This window comes from Eubalaena glacialis, chromosome 13, assembly GCF_028564815.1.
Source record: "Eubalaena glacialis isolate mEubGla1 chromosome 13, mEubGla1.1.hap2.+ XY, whole genome shotgun sequence".
Lineage (NCBI taxonomy): Eukaryota > Metazoa > Chordata > Mammalia > Artiodactyla > Balaenidae > Eubalaena > Eubalaena glacialis.
The window spans coordinates 70,543,542-70,559,069 of record NC_083728.1 but is presented as its reverse complement, the minus strand read 5'-3'; the positions used below and the strand labels follow the sequence as shown (position 1 = coordinate 70,559,069).

The window sequence follows — 15,528 nt, the reverse complement described above, 5'->3', positions numbered from 1 at the left end:
ATTCCGGCTGCTGTGAGAGAATACTGTGGACTGGGTGGCTTATAAACAGCAGAAATTTATTGCCCACAGTTCTGGAGGCTGGGAAGCCCAAGATCAAGGCGCTGGCAGATTCAGCGTCTGGTAAGAACTTTCTGGTTCACAGGTGGTTGTCCTCTCGCTGTGTCCTCATATGGTGGAAGAGAAAGGGAAGCTCTCTGGGGTCTCTTTTATAAGGGCACTAATCCCATTCATGAGGGCTCCACCTTCATGACTTAATCACCTCCCAAAGACCCCACTTAAAATACCATGACCTTGAGGGTCATGATTTCAATATATGAATTTGTGGGGGACATAATCATTCAGTCCATTGCACCTTGGCAGTGGCCATGATCTGTTAGTCTTATTGACTCCCATATGAGGATAACATTTGTGTCTAGTGCTTCATAGGTCTTGGGTGGTGTTTGGGGATTTCGCTGTAGGTTGCTCATGTCATCATGGCATCTGGAATTTAGATGAGAGAGAAGCAATTCATGTTGATTAATTTTTTTGTTTGTGGTGTTTGAAAACTCTGAGCTTTATCTTTTAGAGGGGTGAGATTAAAAGGGCTGAGTATCAGCCTTCCCCCTTTTACTTAATTAGAAAGGGTTTATAGAGCAGTTAAAATGTCATTTTATCCATACAAATGGATGCCCATTCAAATGGATGACACACATCTGAAAAGATACTCAAACGCACCAGTGTCAGAGAATTGTAACTTAAGGTAACAATGAGATATATCTCTCAGGCTGGGAAAAAAATGGAAAAGACTAATTACATCTCCTACCGGAGGGGTAGCAGGGAAAGGATTATTCTTTTATATCGATGAAGAAAAGAATTCCTTCAGCTGTTTTGGACACATTTATTCAAATTAAAACGTGCAGGGCTTCCCTGGTGGCGCAGTGGTTGAGAATCTGCCTGCTAATGCAGGAGACACGGGTTCGAGCCCTGGTCTGGGAAGATCCCACATGCCGTGGAGCAACTAGGCCCGTGAGCCACAACTACTGAGCCTGCGCATCTGGAGCCTGTGCTCCGCAACAAGAGAGGCCACGACAGTGAAAGGCCCGCGCACCGCGATGAAGAGTGGCCCCCACTTGCCACAACTAGAGAAAGCCCTCGCACAGAAATGAAGACCCAACACAGCCATAAATAAATAAATTAAAAAAAAAAAAGTGCAGATTACTTGAAATTGTTAAATAATATAGGCAATAAAATACATGCAAATTTTAAAGAATAATGATAAAATAAGCATTCATGAGCCCACTTCCAGCCTGAGAATTGGATCATCACCAATACTGTTAAATCCCCTGGCAAGCTCCTCTCCAGATAACCACAATCCTATTTTCTTGCTTTGTTCTATTAAAAATAGTTAAAAAGAAATACATATACTCTTTGATCCTGCAATCTCTCCCCTGGGACTCCATCTCATAGAAATAAATAGCCATAGTACATAAGGACATTTGAGGAAAGGATTTATTGCAGCATTGTCGTTATTTGGAAAAAAGGGGACAGACCTGCATGCTTGTTAATGACTGAATAAATTACAGGACATCCACACCATGGAATTTTGTGCAGCCATTAAAAGCGATGAATTAGAGTAATACCAGATGCCTTGGAGGGCTTTCCATGGCATGTTGTAGAATGAGAAAACAGGAACAAGGAGTGTGAGGAAAATGACAAATGCCCATGTATTGCATAGAGTGTGTAAAAACATATAATTGCGTGTGACTATATGAATATGGAGACAAATTTGGAAGACTATACTCTAGGTTGTCAGAAGGGATTACCAGAGTGGGGGAAGAGGGTGAGATGGGAAGGGAGGGAGGATTGGACGGGCGAGCAAAAAGGGAAGGAGAAAAGCTTACGTGGGTCTCAGTTGCTTCATCAGAGAAACAGGGATAAAAATTCCTGTCTTTTTTTGTCCTAGGGCCTATGTGAGGATTTCACAAATGATGCAAAAGCTTTTTTGAAAATGTTCAAGGCTCTGCCCAAATGTGTGATTGTAGGATTTATTATCCTACGTGCAATTGGTAATTATAATAGTGATGTGGTATTGAGACAATAATTTTATTGTTCTAGGCCTAACATGGTTTCATCTATTAGACAGGGATAATGAGATCTAACCCGAATGATGGCTGGTGTCCTTCCAGGTGAACTAGTAAAATCACACTGCCTGGATGCCCATCGGTCTGTATATTCCTGTCCTCAACCACGGTAAGGTTCAAAGTATGACCCGTTTGGCCTGATTGCTGAATCATTCCCCACTTTGGGTGTTTCACCCAGACCACTTTCAAAACAATTTTGCTGAGTTCGCCAAAACTGGAGATGTTTACTTTCTCAGGGCCACACCACCTTGGGTTCTTTGGATCACGATGAAATGAAGGTCGCCAGGCCATATGGGATATACACAGTGGATTCATTTGTTAGGGCTGCTGTAACAAATGACCACAAACTGGTGGCCTAGAACAATAGACATTTTTTCTCTTCCAGTTCTGGAGGCCGGAAGCCCAAACTTGAGGTGTCAACAGGGCCACGTTCCCTCTGAAGGTTTTAGGGGAGGACCCTCCCTCTTAGCTTCTGGTGGTGGCTGGCAGTCCCTGGAGTTCCTTGCCTTGTTCCCATCACTTGGATTTCTGGCTCCGTCTTCACGTGGCCTTTCCCCTGCATCTCTGTGTCCAAATTTCTCTCTTAAAAGGATGCCAGCCCTCCTCCGGTATGACCTCATCTTAACTAATTACATCTGCAAAGATGCTAGTTCCAAATAGGGTCACATGCTGAGGTTCTGCGTAGACATGAATTTGGGGGGACACTATTCAACCCAGTACAGACACAAGAGAGGGTGTCACACCCTATTCCCTGCTTTCTGTCTTCTGCCTGAAGGTGGGCTTCTCATGGAACCCCAGAATTGCCATCACCCAATCTGAGATGAATTTCAGTGGGTTTTACTAGAGATTTGTAGCTGAGCCCCTTCAAGCATGACCAAGCCACCATGGTGAGGAGGGGTGTGGGGTGTGGTGGAATGCTCGGGGCACTTTTACTGTTGCCTTTGGGTGGGAATAATGGACCTCTGGCAGCACCCAGTCACCATCTTTCTTGACCTTCTTTGGTACTCTGATGAGCAGGTTTTTCCTTAATTTTTGCAGAAACGTGAAAAACAAACAGGCATGAATTCTAAAACTAAGAGACACTTAGGGGACAAAGAACCTTTCGGCACAGCATAGTCATTAAACAAATTCAAATTTTCAGCCAAGGACCTCCAGGCAGTGTCCAATCCCTGCTACAGAGCAGCTGCTAGTTCAATGGAAGGAGCTTGAATGCCACGGTGATCCTGCCTGGAGCCAGTGTCTGTTAGTCTTGCTTCCTTCCCACCAGACAAAAAGGAGACTTACCCATGGGGCCTGCTGAGGTGCACTCAAGACTCTCCTGCAACAAAAAGTGAGGTTGCACAATGAAAACCTCAAGGAAAGGTTTTAAAAATTGTGCCAGTCATGTCAGTAATCAGGACAAATCTACTTTTTATTTATTAATTTTTCTATTGTGGTCGAATACACATGAAATAAAATTTACCATTTAAGCCATTTTAAAGCGTATAATTCGGTCCCATTCAGTACATTCACAATATCATGCAACCATCACCTCTACCTAGTTCCAGACTATTTTCATCACCCCAAAAGAAAATCCAGTGTCCATTAAGCAGTCACTCCCTATCTCCCTCTCTTTCCAGCTCCTGGCAACTACTAATCTGCTCTCTGTCTCTATGGATTTGTTTATTCTGGATATTTCATATAAATGGAATATGCTACCTTTGTGTCTGGCTTCTTTCACTGAGCATCATGTTTTCAAGGTTCATTCATGTTGGAGCAAGTGCTTCATTCCTTTCTATGACTGAACAATATTCCATCGTATGGATATAATACATTTTATTTATCCCTTCATCAGTTGGATAAGCCTATTTTTAAGCTTCTTTTATCCAATAGGTAAGCAATGTTTAACAACTTTTCTTTTTTAAATAACCCATTAACTTTTATTTATTTATTTATTTTTGGCTGTGTTGGGTCTTCGTTTCTGTGCGAGGGCTTTCTCTAGTTGCGGCAAGCGGGGGCCACTCTTCATCGCGGTGCGCGGGCCTCTCACTATCGTGGCCTCTCTGGTTGCGGAGCACAGGCTCCAGACGCGCAGGCTCAGTAGTTGTGGCTCACGGGCCTAGTTGCTCCGCGGCATGTGGGATCTTCCCAGACTAGGGCTCGAACCCGTGTCCCCTGCATTAGCAGGCAGATTCTCAACCACTGCGCCACCAGGGAAGCCCTAACAACTTTTTATTTTGGAATAATTTTAGATTTACAGAAATTTATAAAGACAGTACAGAGAGTTCCCATATTATACACACCCCCCCCCACCTCCAGTTTCCTTCATTGTTAACATCTGACATCACCAGAGTACATTTGTTAAAACTCAGAAACAGACACTGGCACTTTGCTATTAACTAAACTCCAGACTTCATTTGGATTTTGCCAATTTTTCCATTAATGCCCTCTTTTTGTCCAGGATCCAATCCAGGATACCACATTGGATTTAATTGTCATGACTCCCCAGTCACCTATGGTCTGTGACACTTTTTCACTCGTTCTTTATTTTTATGACCTGACAGTCTTGAGTCTACCGGCCAGGTATCCTGTAGAAAGTCCCCCAGTCTGGGTTTGCTGGATGCTTTTTTTCATGATTACACTGGAGGGATTTGTTTTTTGTGCATGTTATCCAGACAAATCTCCACTGGGAATAATTTTGCCTATAAAAATATGACCCCCTTAGGGGTTTAAAGAGGGCATTAACTTGTCTTTTTCTTCATTCTTTGAGTGATTGCAAATGCTATCCAATCTACCCCCCACAGGCTCTGCAGATAGTTAGGTTCCCATTTTATAGGTGAGGCAGCAGGCACCTTGTGAGTGGCAGAAAGGAGATTCTGACCCAGAAGCCAATGCCATGATATGTCCGCGACTCCACATGCACATGCTGGTGGGCGGCTAACAAATTGGTTTGTCCAAGGGCATGTTCAACTGTACCGTCAGTTCCTCTCTGGAAGAGTTTCAATATCATCTAATTAGGTAACATGGTAGCAGGGCAACCATTACTTATAGTAGATGTGGAGTTGTAAATTATTCTATTTAATTAAGAACTGCTCCCTTCCTATTAAAGAAAAGCTTATCATAGGTTAGTAAATTTATTGGGAACACTTAACTTTAGCTAATTAAGCTGTTTGAACTCAAGGCAAGGGCATTCATTAATAGTCAAGCCCAAGCAGTTAAGGGCAATTAGTGAAACAGCTGGTCTTTATCTCACTGATAAAGGGTGGTTAATAGAGATCTTTACAGCTGTTATAAATGTCCCCAAAGCAATATCTTCTTCAAAAGTTTGCGTTAGTTAAAAATATAGAAGGAGTGGGACTTCCCTGGTGGTCGTTTCTAAGTCTCCATGCTCCCAATGCAGGGGGCCCAGGTTGTATCCCTGGTCAGGAACTAGATCCCGCATGCGGCAACAAAGATCCCGCACGTGGCAACGAAGATCCCACGTGCCGCAACTAAGATCCGGTGCAGCCAAATAAATAAATAAATATTTTAAAAAATATATTAGAAGAAGGAACTAAATTTAAAAAGACTGAGTTGGTAGCAATCTTGGTCTCCTAGCCCCAAGCCGAGGGCCAGAAGGAAGTGGAATTCATCAGCCGTGGCCCCATTCCCAGCCATCTCCATTTTTTTCTGGGCAGAGCCTGATCTGGAAGTCAGCATCGTACTTCTCTTTCCCACTGGAATCTTGGCTGCCTGAGGAGCTGAGGGCAATTGTTGATCATCTATACATGCAGAGATCATATTTTTTGAAAGAAAAATGGAGGAATGTGGTCTGACAAAGTGTTTCTTTTCTGATCTGTGATGTCTTTATATAGAAAGTCTCACAGAGATCCCCTTTGTAAATGACATCGGCTTAAAATTCTTCTTCTTAAACTGAAGTGTAAGGCATTGACTCTTTGAAAAATCTTGGCTGGATGTCTTGGAGAATGTCCCACATCAGGATTTGTCTAAGGTTTCCTCTTGGTGTTGTTTAACTTGTTCCTCTATCCCCTGCATTTCCTGTAAACTGGAAGTTTCCTTCAGAGCCTTGATTAGATTGAAGTGAAACATTTTGGCAAGCATGCTTCAAGGTGATACCATATATTTCACATGCATCATGCCAGGAGTTACATAAATGTCTTTTTGTTCCCCGCCTTGGTGATGCCAATCTTGAGCCCTGCATTAAAGAGGTAACACCAGACCCCTCCATTGCAAAGGTACATTTCCCCCTCTGGAATCGGTACACAGTATATGGGCTGTTTCCTTTATCTGCAGCACTTCTCCCATGGCCTCCCTGTGCTTGACCTGTTCTCATCATTCTGGCCTCTACTCGAGTGTCACCTTCTCTCGTTGGGCGTTAGGCACCTGCTCTCAGGTGGCCTGCAGGCCCTGTGTGCTCCGCCCTCGGCTGGCTCCTGGGCTCATCTTGAACAAACCTCCCTTCCCTGTTGCAGCCCAGCCACACTGTCCACCTTTCAGTGCCTGGAGGGTGACGAGCTCCCTTCCGTCAAACACTTGCCTGGAACACACGGCTCTCCTCCTCACCCAGTTATCCCCTTCTCATCCTTTAGGGTTAAACTAGGGTCCTTTCCTGAGGGATGTCTTCCTGGACTGTGCACCCCAGTCTGGGTAAAATCCCACTGTTGAATGTTCCCAAGGTGCCACATAAGTTTCCTGTGTGGTGTTCATCCCACTTGGAATTTTCCGTTTTATTTAGGTGATTATCGTACTCATTTCTGTCTTCCCCTCAGAAGCTAAGCTCCACAGGGCCGGGGCACCTGCCTAGTTTTGTTCATCCTTGTAAACCCCAAACACCTAGCACATTGCCTTGTACATAGTAGGTACTCAAGAAACATTTGTTGAATGAATGAATGAATGAATGGTCACTAGTTGAATGGCTTCAGTGAGACCCTGTGATAAGGACTTCCTGAAGGATCCTGGTCCTATTTGGTACTGGGAAGTTTCTTTTCTTTCTTTCTTTCTTTCTTTTTTTAAAATATTTATTTATTTGGCTGCACCCAGTCTTAGTTGTGGCATGCAGGTTCTAGTTCCCTGACCAGGGATAGAATCTGGGCTCCCTGCATTGGGAGCACAGAGTCTTAACCACTGGACCACCAGGGAAGTCCCGGTACTGGGAAGTTTCTAGACTAAGTGTTGACAACCTTTTTCTGGAAAGGACCAGGTAGTAAATGTTTTCAGCTTGCTGGGCCAGATGGTTGACTGGGTTGACTGGGTTTCCCCATCTGTAAAAGGGAAATAGTAATAGTTCCTAGCTCATATGATTATTATGAAGGTTCCATAAGCTAATATATGTAACGTGTTTAAAGTGGCTGGAACATAATCTTGCTTGGGTTTTAGCTATTATTTTGGGGCTTTCATACGGTGGGGACAGAGGCAAGAAGCGCATTCATCAGTAATGAAACACACATTACTATCAGCTAGAAGAAAGCATGGCAAATAGAAACCCTACTGGATTTCCACATGGGTGTCAGTGACAGGCAGCCTTGATTAAAGACCTGAGAAGTCACAGTGGGAAAAGCCACCTTGTTCCCAGAGGAACACGACAATCTGCAGAAAGAAGCAGCACAAGGCTTAGGGCGGGAGAGCTGGAAAGAGAGGTGCAACAGAATATTACTGAATCATTGTAATATTTTCCTTAGGAAAGTCCCAAGGGTCCTTGCGGAGGCCTTAATCGCCTATTCTAGGCGACAGAAGCTTAGTTCCTCGCTCTTTGCGAGCTGTGCTCCCTATGGCCTCTGTCTGTATCCGTTAGAGCCTAATCATATTTGAAAATAGTTTTTATCTGTGATTATTCATCCGTATGTGAGGAGCTTACGTGTCTAAGCTGCCACTTCCATCAAATCCAAGCACGTGGTCCCCTTAATACACACAGGCCTAGGGCTGGCGAGAAAAGCAATCCCCACCCCCATCCCCGCAGGGAGAGTCTAGGGAATTACAGGGGACCAGCTCTGGGGCGGGTGAGGGGGGAAGGGGGAAGGGGAGGCAGAGGGTGGCGGCGTTGGCATTGAGACCTGAGGCAAAATAACTGAGACCACTAATATAAGGAACTGCAATCAGGCCTCTAAATCGACAGCTGGGCTTGTCCTAAGGCATGGCTTCTCAGACTTTAATAAGATGGTGTCTGTGAAGATTACATATTAGCTTAGAGAACAATATTTCATTTTCACTGGCTCGCTCTAGTCTGTGGGAGATGATGTGCCGGGCTAAGTTTAATGCTCACGCACATGTTTCAGGTTAATTCTGTGTTAAATTGTGGTGGGGATTAGAGGGGAATTTAACCACCCTTCAAAAGATGGTGGGATGCTGACATGGGGGCAGGGAGCCAGCCCACAGGGCAGGCCAAGGACAAAGGTGCAGGGCACCAGGCTAGAGCAAAGACAAAGCTTTTTGATTGCCCTGTTTTCTCCTACTGATTTTTTTTTTTTTTTACAGTTTTGTGATATAATTCATTACCCATTTAAGGTGTACAGTCCAGTGGTTTTTAGTATATTCACAGTGTTGTGCAACCATACCACAATCAACTTTAGAACAGTTTCATGCCAAAGAAGTATCCCCATACCCATTAGCAGTCACTCCCCATTTCTCACCAACCTCCCAGCCCTGGGCAACCACTAATCTACTTTCTGTTTCCATAGATTCGCCTATTCCAAACATTACATGTAATTGAAATCATACAATGTATGGTCTTTGCAACTGGTTTATTTCACTTAGCATCATGTTTTCAAGGTTCACCATGCTGGAGCATGCATCAGTGCTTTGTTCCTTTTTATGGCTGAATAATATTCCATTGTATGGACATACCATATTTTATTCATCCATTCATCTGTTGATAGACATTTGGATTGTTTCCAATTTTGGGCTATAATAATCATTTGTTACAAGGTTTTGTGTGGACATATGTTTTCATTTCTCTTGGATATATACCTAGGAATGGAATTGCAGGGTCATGTGGTATCTCTATGTTTAACCTTTTGAGGAACTACCAGACCGGTTTTCAAAGTGGCTGTACCACATTACATTCCCAACAGCACTGTGTTCTCTATATCTTCACCAATACTTGTTATTATCTCTTTTTTTGATTATAGCCATCCTCGTGCTTCCCATCATATTGTTTAATCATAGTCTTAATGACCATTCCATCAATATGTTGGGTTGGCCAAAAAGCTCGTTTGGGTTTTTCTAATACCTCTTATGGAAAAACCCGAACTAACTTTTTGGCCAACCCTATATTACCTAGAAGGAGCACTTTTTTGGAAAATGTGCTCAGGGATGCAATTGTTACTCTCTCTCTCACAGCTAGACCACAGGTCCAGAAGTACAGGTCACCACCTTCTATTTGTAGGGTTTGAGTTAAGAGTACAAACGGAGGCTCACATACTGTATGTTTACATATTTAAATGTAAATCAATATCTGTTTTATCCTCCTACCTTGGTAAATAAACCTTCATAATGACAAAATTAAAAAATTCAAATAAAGCTAAGGTTTTTGTTTTGTTTTTTTGGTATTTTGGCCATGCTGTGCAGCATGTGGGATTGTTTCCTGACCAGGAATTGAACCCAGGCCTCCACAGTGAAAGCACTGAATCCTAACCGCTAGGCCACCAGGGAACTCCCCCAAAGCTAAGATTTTTATATGACCAAAAGTTGGCACAATATTTAAGACTATTCAGTTAAATTATTGGATGCTTTCCAGATAGTCTGTAAGTGGGCTCGCTGGCAATGTTTGGATGAGTAAGAAAAGACACCTATAATTCATAAATTATATTTTCCTTAAAATTTCTTTTTCTTGCCTTAATTTTAGCAAAATCACTAATAGTGTTTTTATAATCAAGATTTTCACTAATTTATGTTTATTGACAGTAATGATTTTGTGATTATAAATGAAATATAATTGGATTAAAGGTATTCAATATTTGGATATAGTTTCACCGAGAAAATATATTAAAGGTAAAAATTAAAAAATTAAAATTATTACTGATGTGTTTTAAAAAAAGTTATTTCTTCCTGAGGTAGTCAAAATAATTTATTAAAATTAAAAGGTAAAATACAAATTATAAATAAATGTGAATAACTTAAATATTCAAATATTGAAAGTCATATTTGAATACTTTAATATTTAATAGTCAAATATTGAAATATTCAAAATTTAATTTTTAACATTTTAATTAGATCTTATTGCATGTTTTTATTTAAAAACTATTCATAATTCTAATTTTCCATGTCCATTCAGTCGTCAATGCCAAGAATCAGTATTATGGTCCTATGTTATACCCAGACTTCTACATATACAAAATTAAGAGTAATATGAATTATTTAGTACTCCAGCATTTTTCTCAGCCACCACGTGCAGCGATTGCAAATGCCATACTGATTCCTGCAAAGGTCCAGAGCCACAAATTGGAACACAAAGGGAAGCTAGAAATAAGCTGTCATCACCATGGGGAAATAGTGCTATGTTGTGCAAGAATCTATCACAGTGACTCTATCCGAGAGAGAGTACCTGACAAGTTAGTTCATTTGTCCTCTCTCTCACCTAAGCGCTCCTGCCACTCAGACCACCCCGGCACCCCCCCTGCAGTGCCCATCTCTGCTTTGACATTGGCACCACACCCCAGTCTTCAAGCCGTTTGACACAGTTGCCTTCCGTTTTGAGGACAGAGGTCAAGATCTTGGAGAGGTGTTTCTCTGGGGCTTGAATAGTATTGCTCGTCAGAGTGGATGTTTGGGTAATGGGTCAAGCTTTGATGGTGCTAGGTACAGATCCCAAGTGATAGAGGTGCCCCCTGTTGTTCAGGTCTGAGGGTTGTCCTACAGGTGTGTGTGGGGGAAGAGGGATTTGAGGAAGAGCTTCTGGGCTTTAACACCTGGACGGCATCTTGAAGTGCATAACCCATCTTCTTTTGATGCTTGTGGGAACTTTTCTCCATATTTCTGATCTGGGCAGTATTTTCACACTTCTGATTTGACTGTTCTGTGGATAGTACTAAGAGCTAAGACTCTTATGGGTCAGAGTGGTAGGCTTTTCCATTTTATTTAAGGATGCAAGTATTATTTTCCTAATAATGGTTGGTTTGGGTTTTGTGGACCAAAAGCATTGCTACAAACACCTATTCTCAAATATTCTTATCCACAGATAAAGAACTAGGTAAATGCTATGGTGTTGGATAAAAAAGTCAACAACAAACCACCCAACCTTACTTGAGCAATTTTATTTGAGCTATTAGCAGAGAATATTTTGCACTAGAGGCTTATATCAAGTAATAACTGAATGTTAAGCAAACAGACCATCAATTATTGAAATGCAGCTGCTATTAATGTAATCCTTTACATTTCAGTAACACCAGCATTTGGAGGGGGGATGTAAAGCTGGTTAGAATCATCTGATGTGCAAAATAAGAATATAACCATGGTCCCTTTGCAAAAAAATTTTTTTGACGATTTAGCTCTAAATTTTCCATTTAGGAGTGGGTGTTGTGACTGGGAAAGAGAGGTGTAAAATCCAGTCTGATGTAGAAATATCTGATCAAGATGTCAGCACAAGCAATATTCTGAAGGCTTAGGGCTCTTGCAGAGCCAAAATTTACCTTTTATATAGATAGGATGCAGATAATTTTCTTTATTGGCCCAACTTAGGACAACTTCTTCTTGTGAACACATTTTCTTTTACTTATTTTTTGGAGTATAGACAATACATTTGCATGGTTAAAAAACTAAAAACTAAAAAACAAAACAAAACAGTGAAAACTCTTCCTCCTATTCCTGTCTCTATCTACCTGCCCCCCATTCCCCTTGACAATAAATCACTGCCATCATTTTTATGTATCTATACAGAGTTCCTTTCTATATATCAGCAATACCAATTTCACCTCTTATCTCACACAGTTCTGCACCTTGAATTTTTTGCTTTTGTTTCTTATTTATTAATATACCCTGGAGATCATTCCATATCAGCACATACAGAGCTTCCTCATTCTTTATTTCTAGCCACGGAGTACCCTATTATGCTTTGCACTATACTATTTAACCAGTCTACTCTAGATGGACAGTGGGTTGTTTCCAATTATTTCTTAAGCTATACACACTGCAGTGAATAACCTTGTACATGCATGATGTTACATATATTTAGGATAAATTTCCAGATGTGGAATTGCTGGGTCAAATTGTATATGCATTTATGATTCTGATAGATATTGCCAAATTTCCCTCCGTGGGGACAGTAGCCATTTGTGCTCCCATTAACAATGAATGCGAATGTCTGCTTCCCCAGGAAGAACAGTTCGAGTGGAGACTATCCCACTCAGCTCCAACTTTTAGGAGAGAATAGCGCTTGCATCTTAGTTTCCTCATCTGTGAAACGGGGCTTTAAGAGTACCCACAGCCTCTGGTAGCTGGGAAAATCCCATGAACTAATGCACACAAAGCACTGAGCTCAGTTCAGACGTAGTAAGCGCTTAAAAAATGCTGTCAGTTATTACGTGGGTCAAATAAATAATGCCACTTAGAGACTGTTCCATCTCTGCCTCTGTTAGGAGATGGTGTGTTAACATCTACGTCATAAAGCTACAAAGGCGCTGAACATCTTCTTGGAGGAAGAGGAATCTTGGTTCTAGGTAAGCAAATGTGAGCCCCTCTGTTGGGTGTGGTTGGAGGAAACTGGAGGCTGAGAGTGGAAGAGGGAGGTGATGAGGCAGTGGGGCAGGAGCAGAGATTCTGCAGTGAGCCTTGCAGAGGGAAAGCAGATCTGTGCTTCAGAGTGCTTTGGCACCAAACTCCATCTCCAAGTGGAATTGGCAGCATAGCTTTATGGTTGAAAGCTCTTTCTCTGGAGTCAGACAGCCCTGGGTTCAAATCCCGGCTCTGTCACTTGCTAGTGGGGCGACCTTGGGTACATTCACATTTCTGACCCTCATGCTCTTCGTCTATCATCTGAGGATAAATGCCATCGTAGAAGCATTTCCAGGCTGCTTGTATGTTCACAGGGAGGCTGTGAGGATTACATGATGTAATAGTTCTAAGGCACGGATCATCATGCCAGGCACACATAAATATCAGCAACTATTAAGGGCATCAAATGAATAGGGCTTTACAAGCTCTGTGTCTCTGTGGCAGAAGAGAGACCCTGAGGGGGTGCACATTAACAGATTCAAGTCATGAAATCAGAAAAGGCCCATTTGGATGGATGTACAGTTAGAGAGAGGAAAAAATGCCCCTTAGCATGCATGTTATTTGTTACAAAGCAAAACGAATTTGTAAGCATCTTATTGCAGATGCAGGGGAGGGAGATCCTGAAAAAATTTCCTGTAGGCATGAGACAGCAAATGGAAAATGAGTTGTATGGTACTGATTGCTGCTAATTTAAGACATGAAAATCACTGATAATCTCTCAGCGTTCTCTGCTTTTTTATGTTATTTACTAAAGGTAAAATAGTCATACTTTTTCATACTATCTTTATCTCTTTATCTCATTTTCATGTTAAGGACATATGTTCCTTAAACACGTCTACTGCTTCTACTTATTTTTTTTAACCCACTACTCTTTGTAAGAATTAAATCCTTGTGCTTGGGATTCATCAACTGTGCACTCTCCTTGCCTGGAAAGCCCTAATCTGTCTGCTCTGCTTTGCAAGCTCCTACTCCTCAGTCAGCCATCACCTTCTTTGTGAAATGTTCAGTACCACCAGCCATCAATGGCTCTTTCTTCTTTGATTCCATGGGACACTGTCAATGTTTCCTTTATAGCATCTTTTATATTAGGCTCTAGTTCTTTGTGTGCACATCTATCTCTCCCTTTACTCTGGGAAATCTTTGTCAAAGATCGTGTCCCTCCTTCCCTTTCTTCCTTCCAAGTTTGTCAAACATGTATTGTCAGGCCCTGTGACAGGTCTGGAGCGAAGATTGCAGCACAGTGTGGGAGCAATTAAAGACCCAGGCACTGAGCTTAACATGACACAATTCCCTCATTCCATCCCGTAAATGACCCTAGAGGCACCTGTTATTGTTCTCATTTTACTGTTGAGAAAAGCTCAAGTCAGATAGGAAATAGAAGTTGCCAGAGAACATAGTTGGCTGCAAGTAGTTGCAGATTGGTGTTGGGGGAGGGTCAGGAGACCCCCTGGAGGAAGCAATGCCCAGCAAAATCGTGACCCTGAGAAGGATTTGGCCAGGTGAAGGAGAGCCAGAAAGGAATTCCAGGTGGAGGGAGCAGGTTGTGCAAGAATCTTGGTCAACACCTCATGCCCAATATTTGCACAGAGTGTGCCGCATAGTAGGTGCTTATTAAATATTTGTTGTAAGAATGCATTTCTGTTGCTTAAGTCCCCAGGACTGGTAGTTCAACTCTGGGTTCAAGATCATGACATTCCGCAGGGTTCTTTCAATAAGTTTTCATTTTTGCTGAGGTCCTGGGGATGCAAGGACCACTGTCCCATCTTGGGAGAGCATGTCCCCAGATTGTTTTCATTCAACCCCCCACAGATACAGTACAGAGGCTTCTTCCTCTACCTCCACCCTTTCCATGTCCAGAGAGCATGCACCCACACGCAGGTTAGTCAGATTGAGCAAGGCTTTGAGCATAGATGGGCAACTGCTGGGTGGACAGCTCGTGGGGTCCCTTGACTGAGGCCATCTATAGGCCACACAGCTCTGGGGTACTCGAAAACTGCCCCTTAATGATGGGGACCACACTCAGGAAACATGAATCTTAGGGAGTCTTCTTATGGTCTTGCCATACTTCCTAACTCTTCCTTCTCATCATCTCCTTCCCATCTCTCTTCTCCATAGCCTTGGGGATTATCGTTCTAGTCTAAACGGGGGTGAGGGAGATGGAGACTCTCTCCTCTTCCTCTTGCTTTTGCTCAAGCTGCTTTGTCAAGGACAGGAATCTTCTTTCTTTTATAGCATGGAAGTTAATACCAAGGACTCTGGAGACAGACTGCTAGGGGTTCACAACCTGGCTCTGCTTCTTACCAGCTTTGTGATTTGGGGGACGATGTTAGTTTTTATACCTCAATTTTCCCACTGGTAAAATGGGGTTAGTAACAATACCCATTTCATAGGATTTTACAAGAAAATGTAAAGGAATTAAAGCATTAGGATAGGGCAGTATCTGGCACATTGTTGGTACAATGTATGTGATGATGATGATGATAATGACAATGATGATGACGACGACAGTGATAATGATTAAAATTACACAAACCACTTCTTCTCTTCCGGTTCTTTTGTATACTAAAAGTTACACGGCCCTAACTAAATGGAAATAGTTCTTCTTTTCCTCTAAGACAAGGCGAGCTTAGACTTTCTTATTGTCTAGAGCAATAAACAAAGGGAAGAAAAAGGAAACTATTACATTTCACATTAAAATAGTACGCCTGCTCACATAAATGTTATA

General features: G+C 42.2%; 1 long non-coding RNA gene across 1 annotated transcript in view; it reads left to right on the top strand.

The window, feature by feature from the left end:
- The window catches only part of LOC133103074 (uncharacterized), a 51,096-nt gene that overhangs the window by 2,667 nt on the left and 32,901 nt on the right, over positions 1–15,528 (top strand). Inside the window, exon 2 of the long non-coding RNA XR_009703179.1 lies at positions 12,668–12,748. This is a non-coding gene — a long non-coding RNA (uncharacterized LOC133103074). The remainder of the gene's footprint in view (positions 1–12,667; positions 12,749–15,528) is intronic.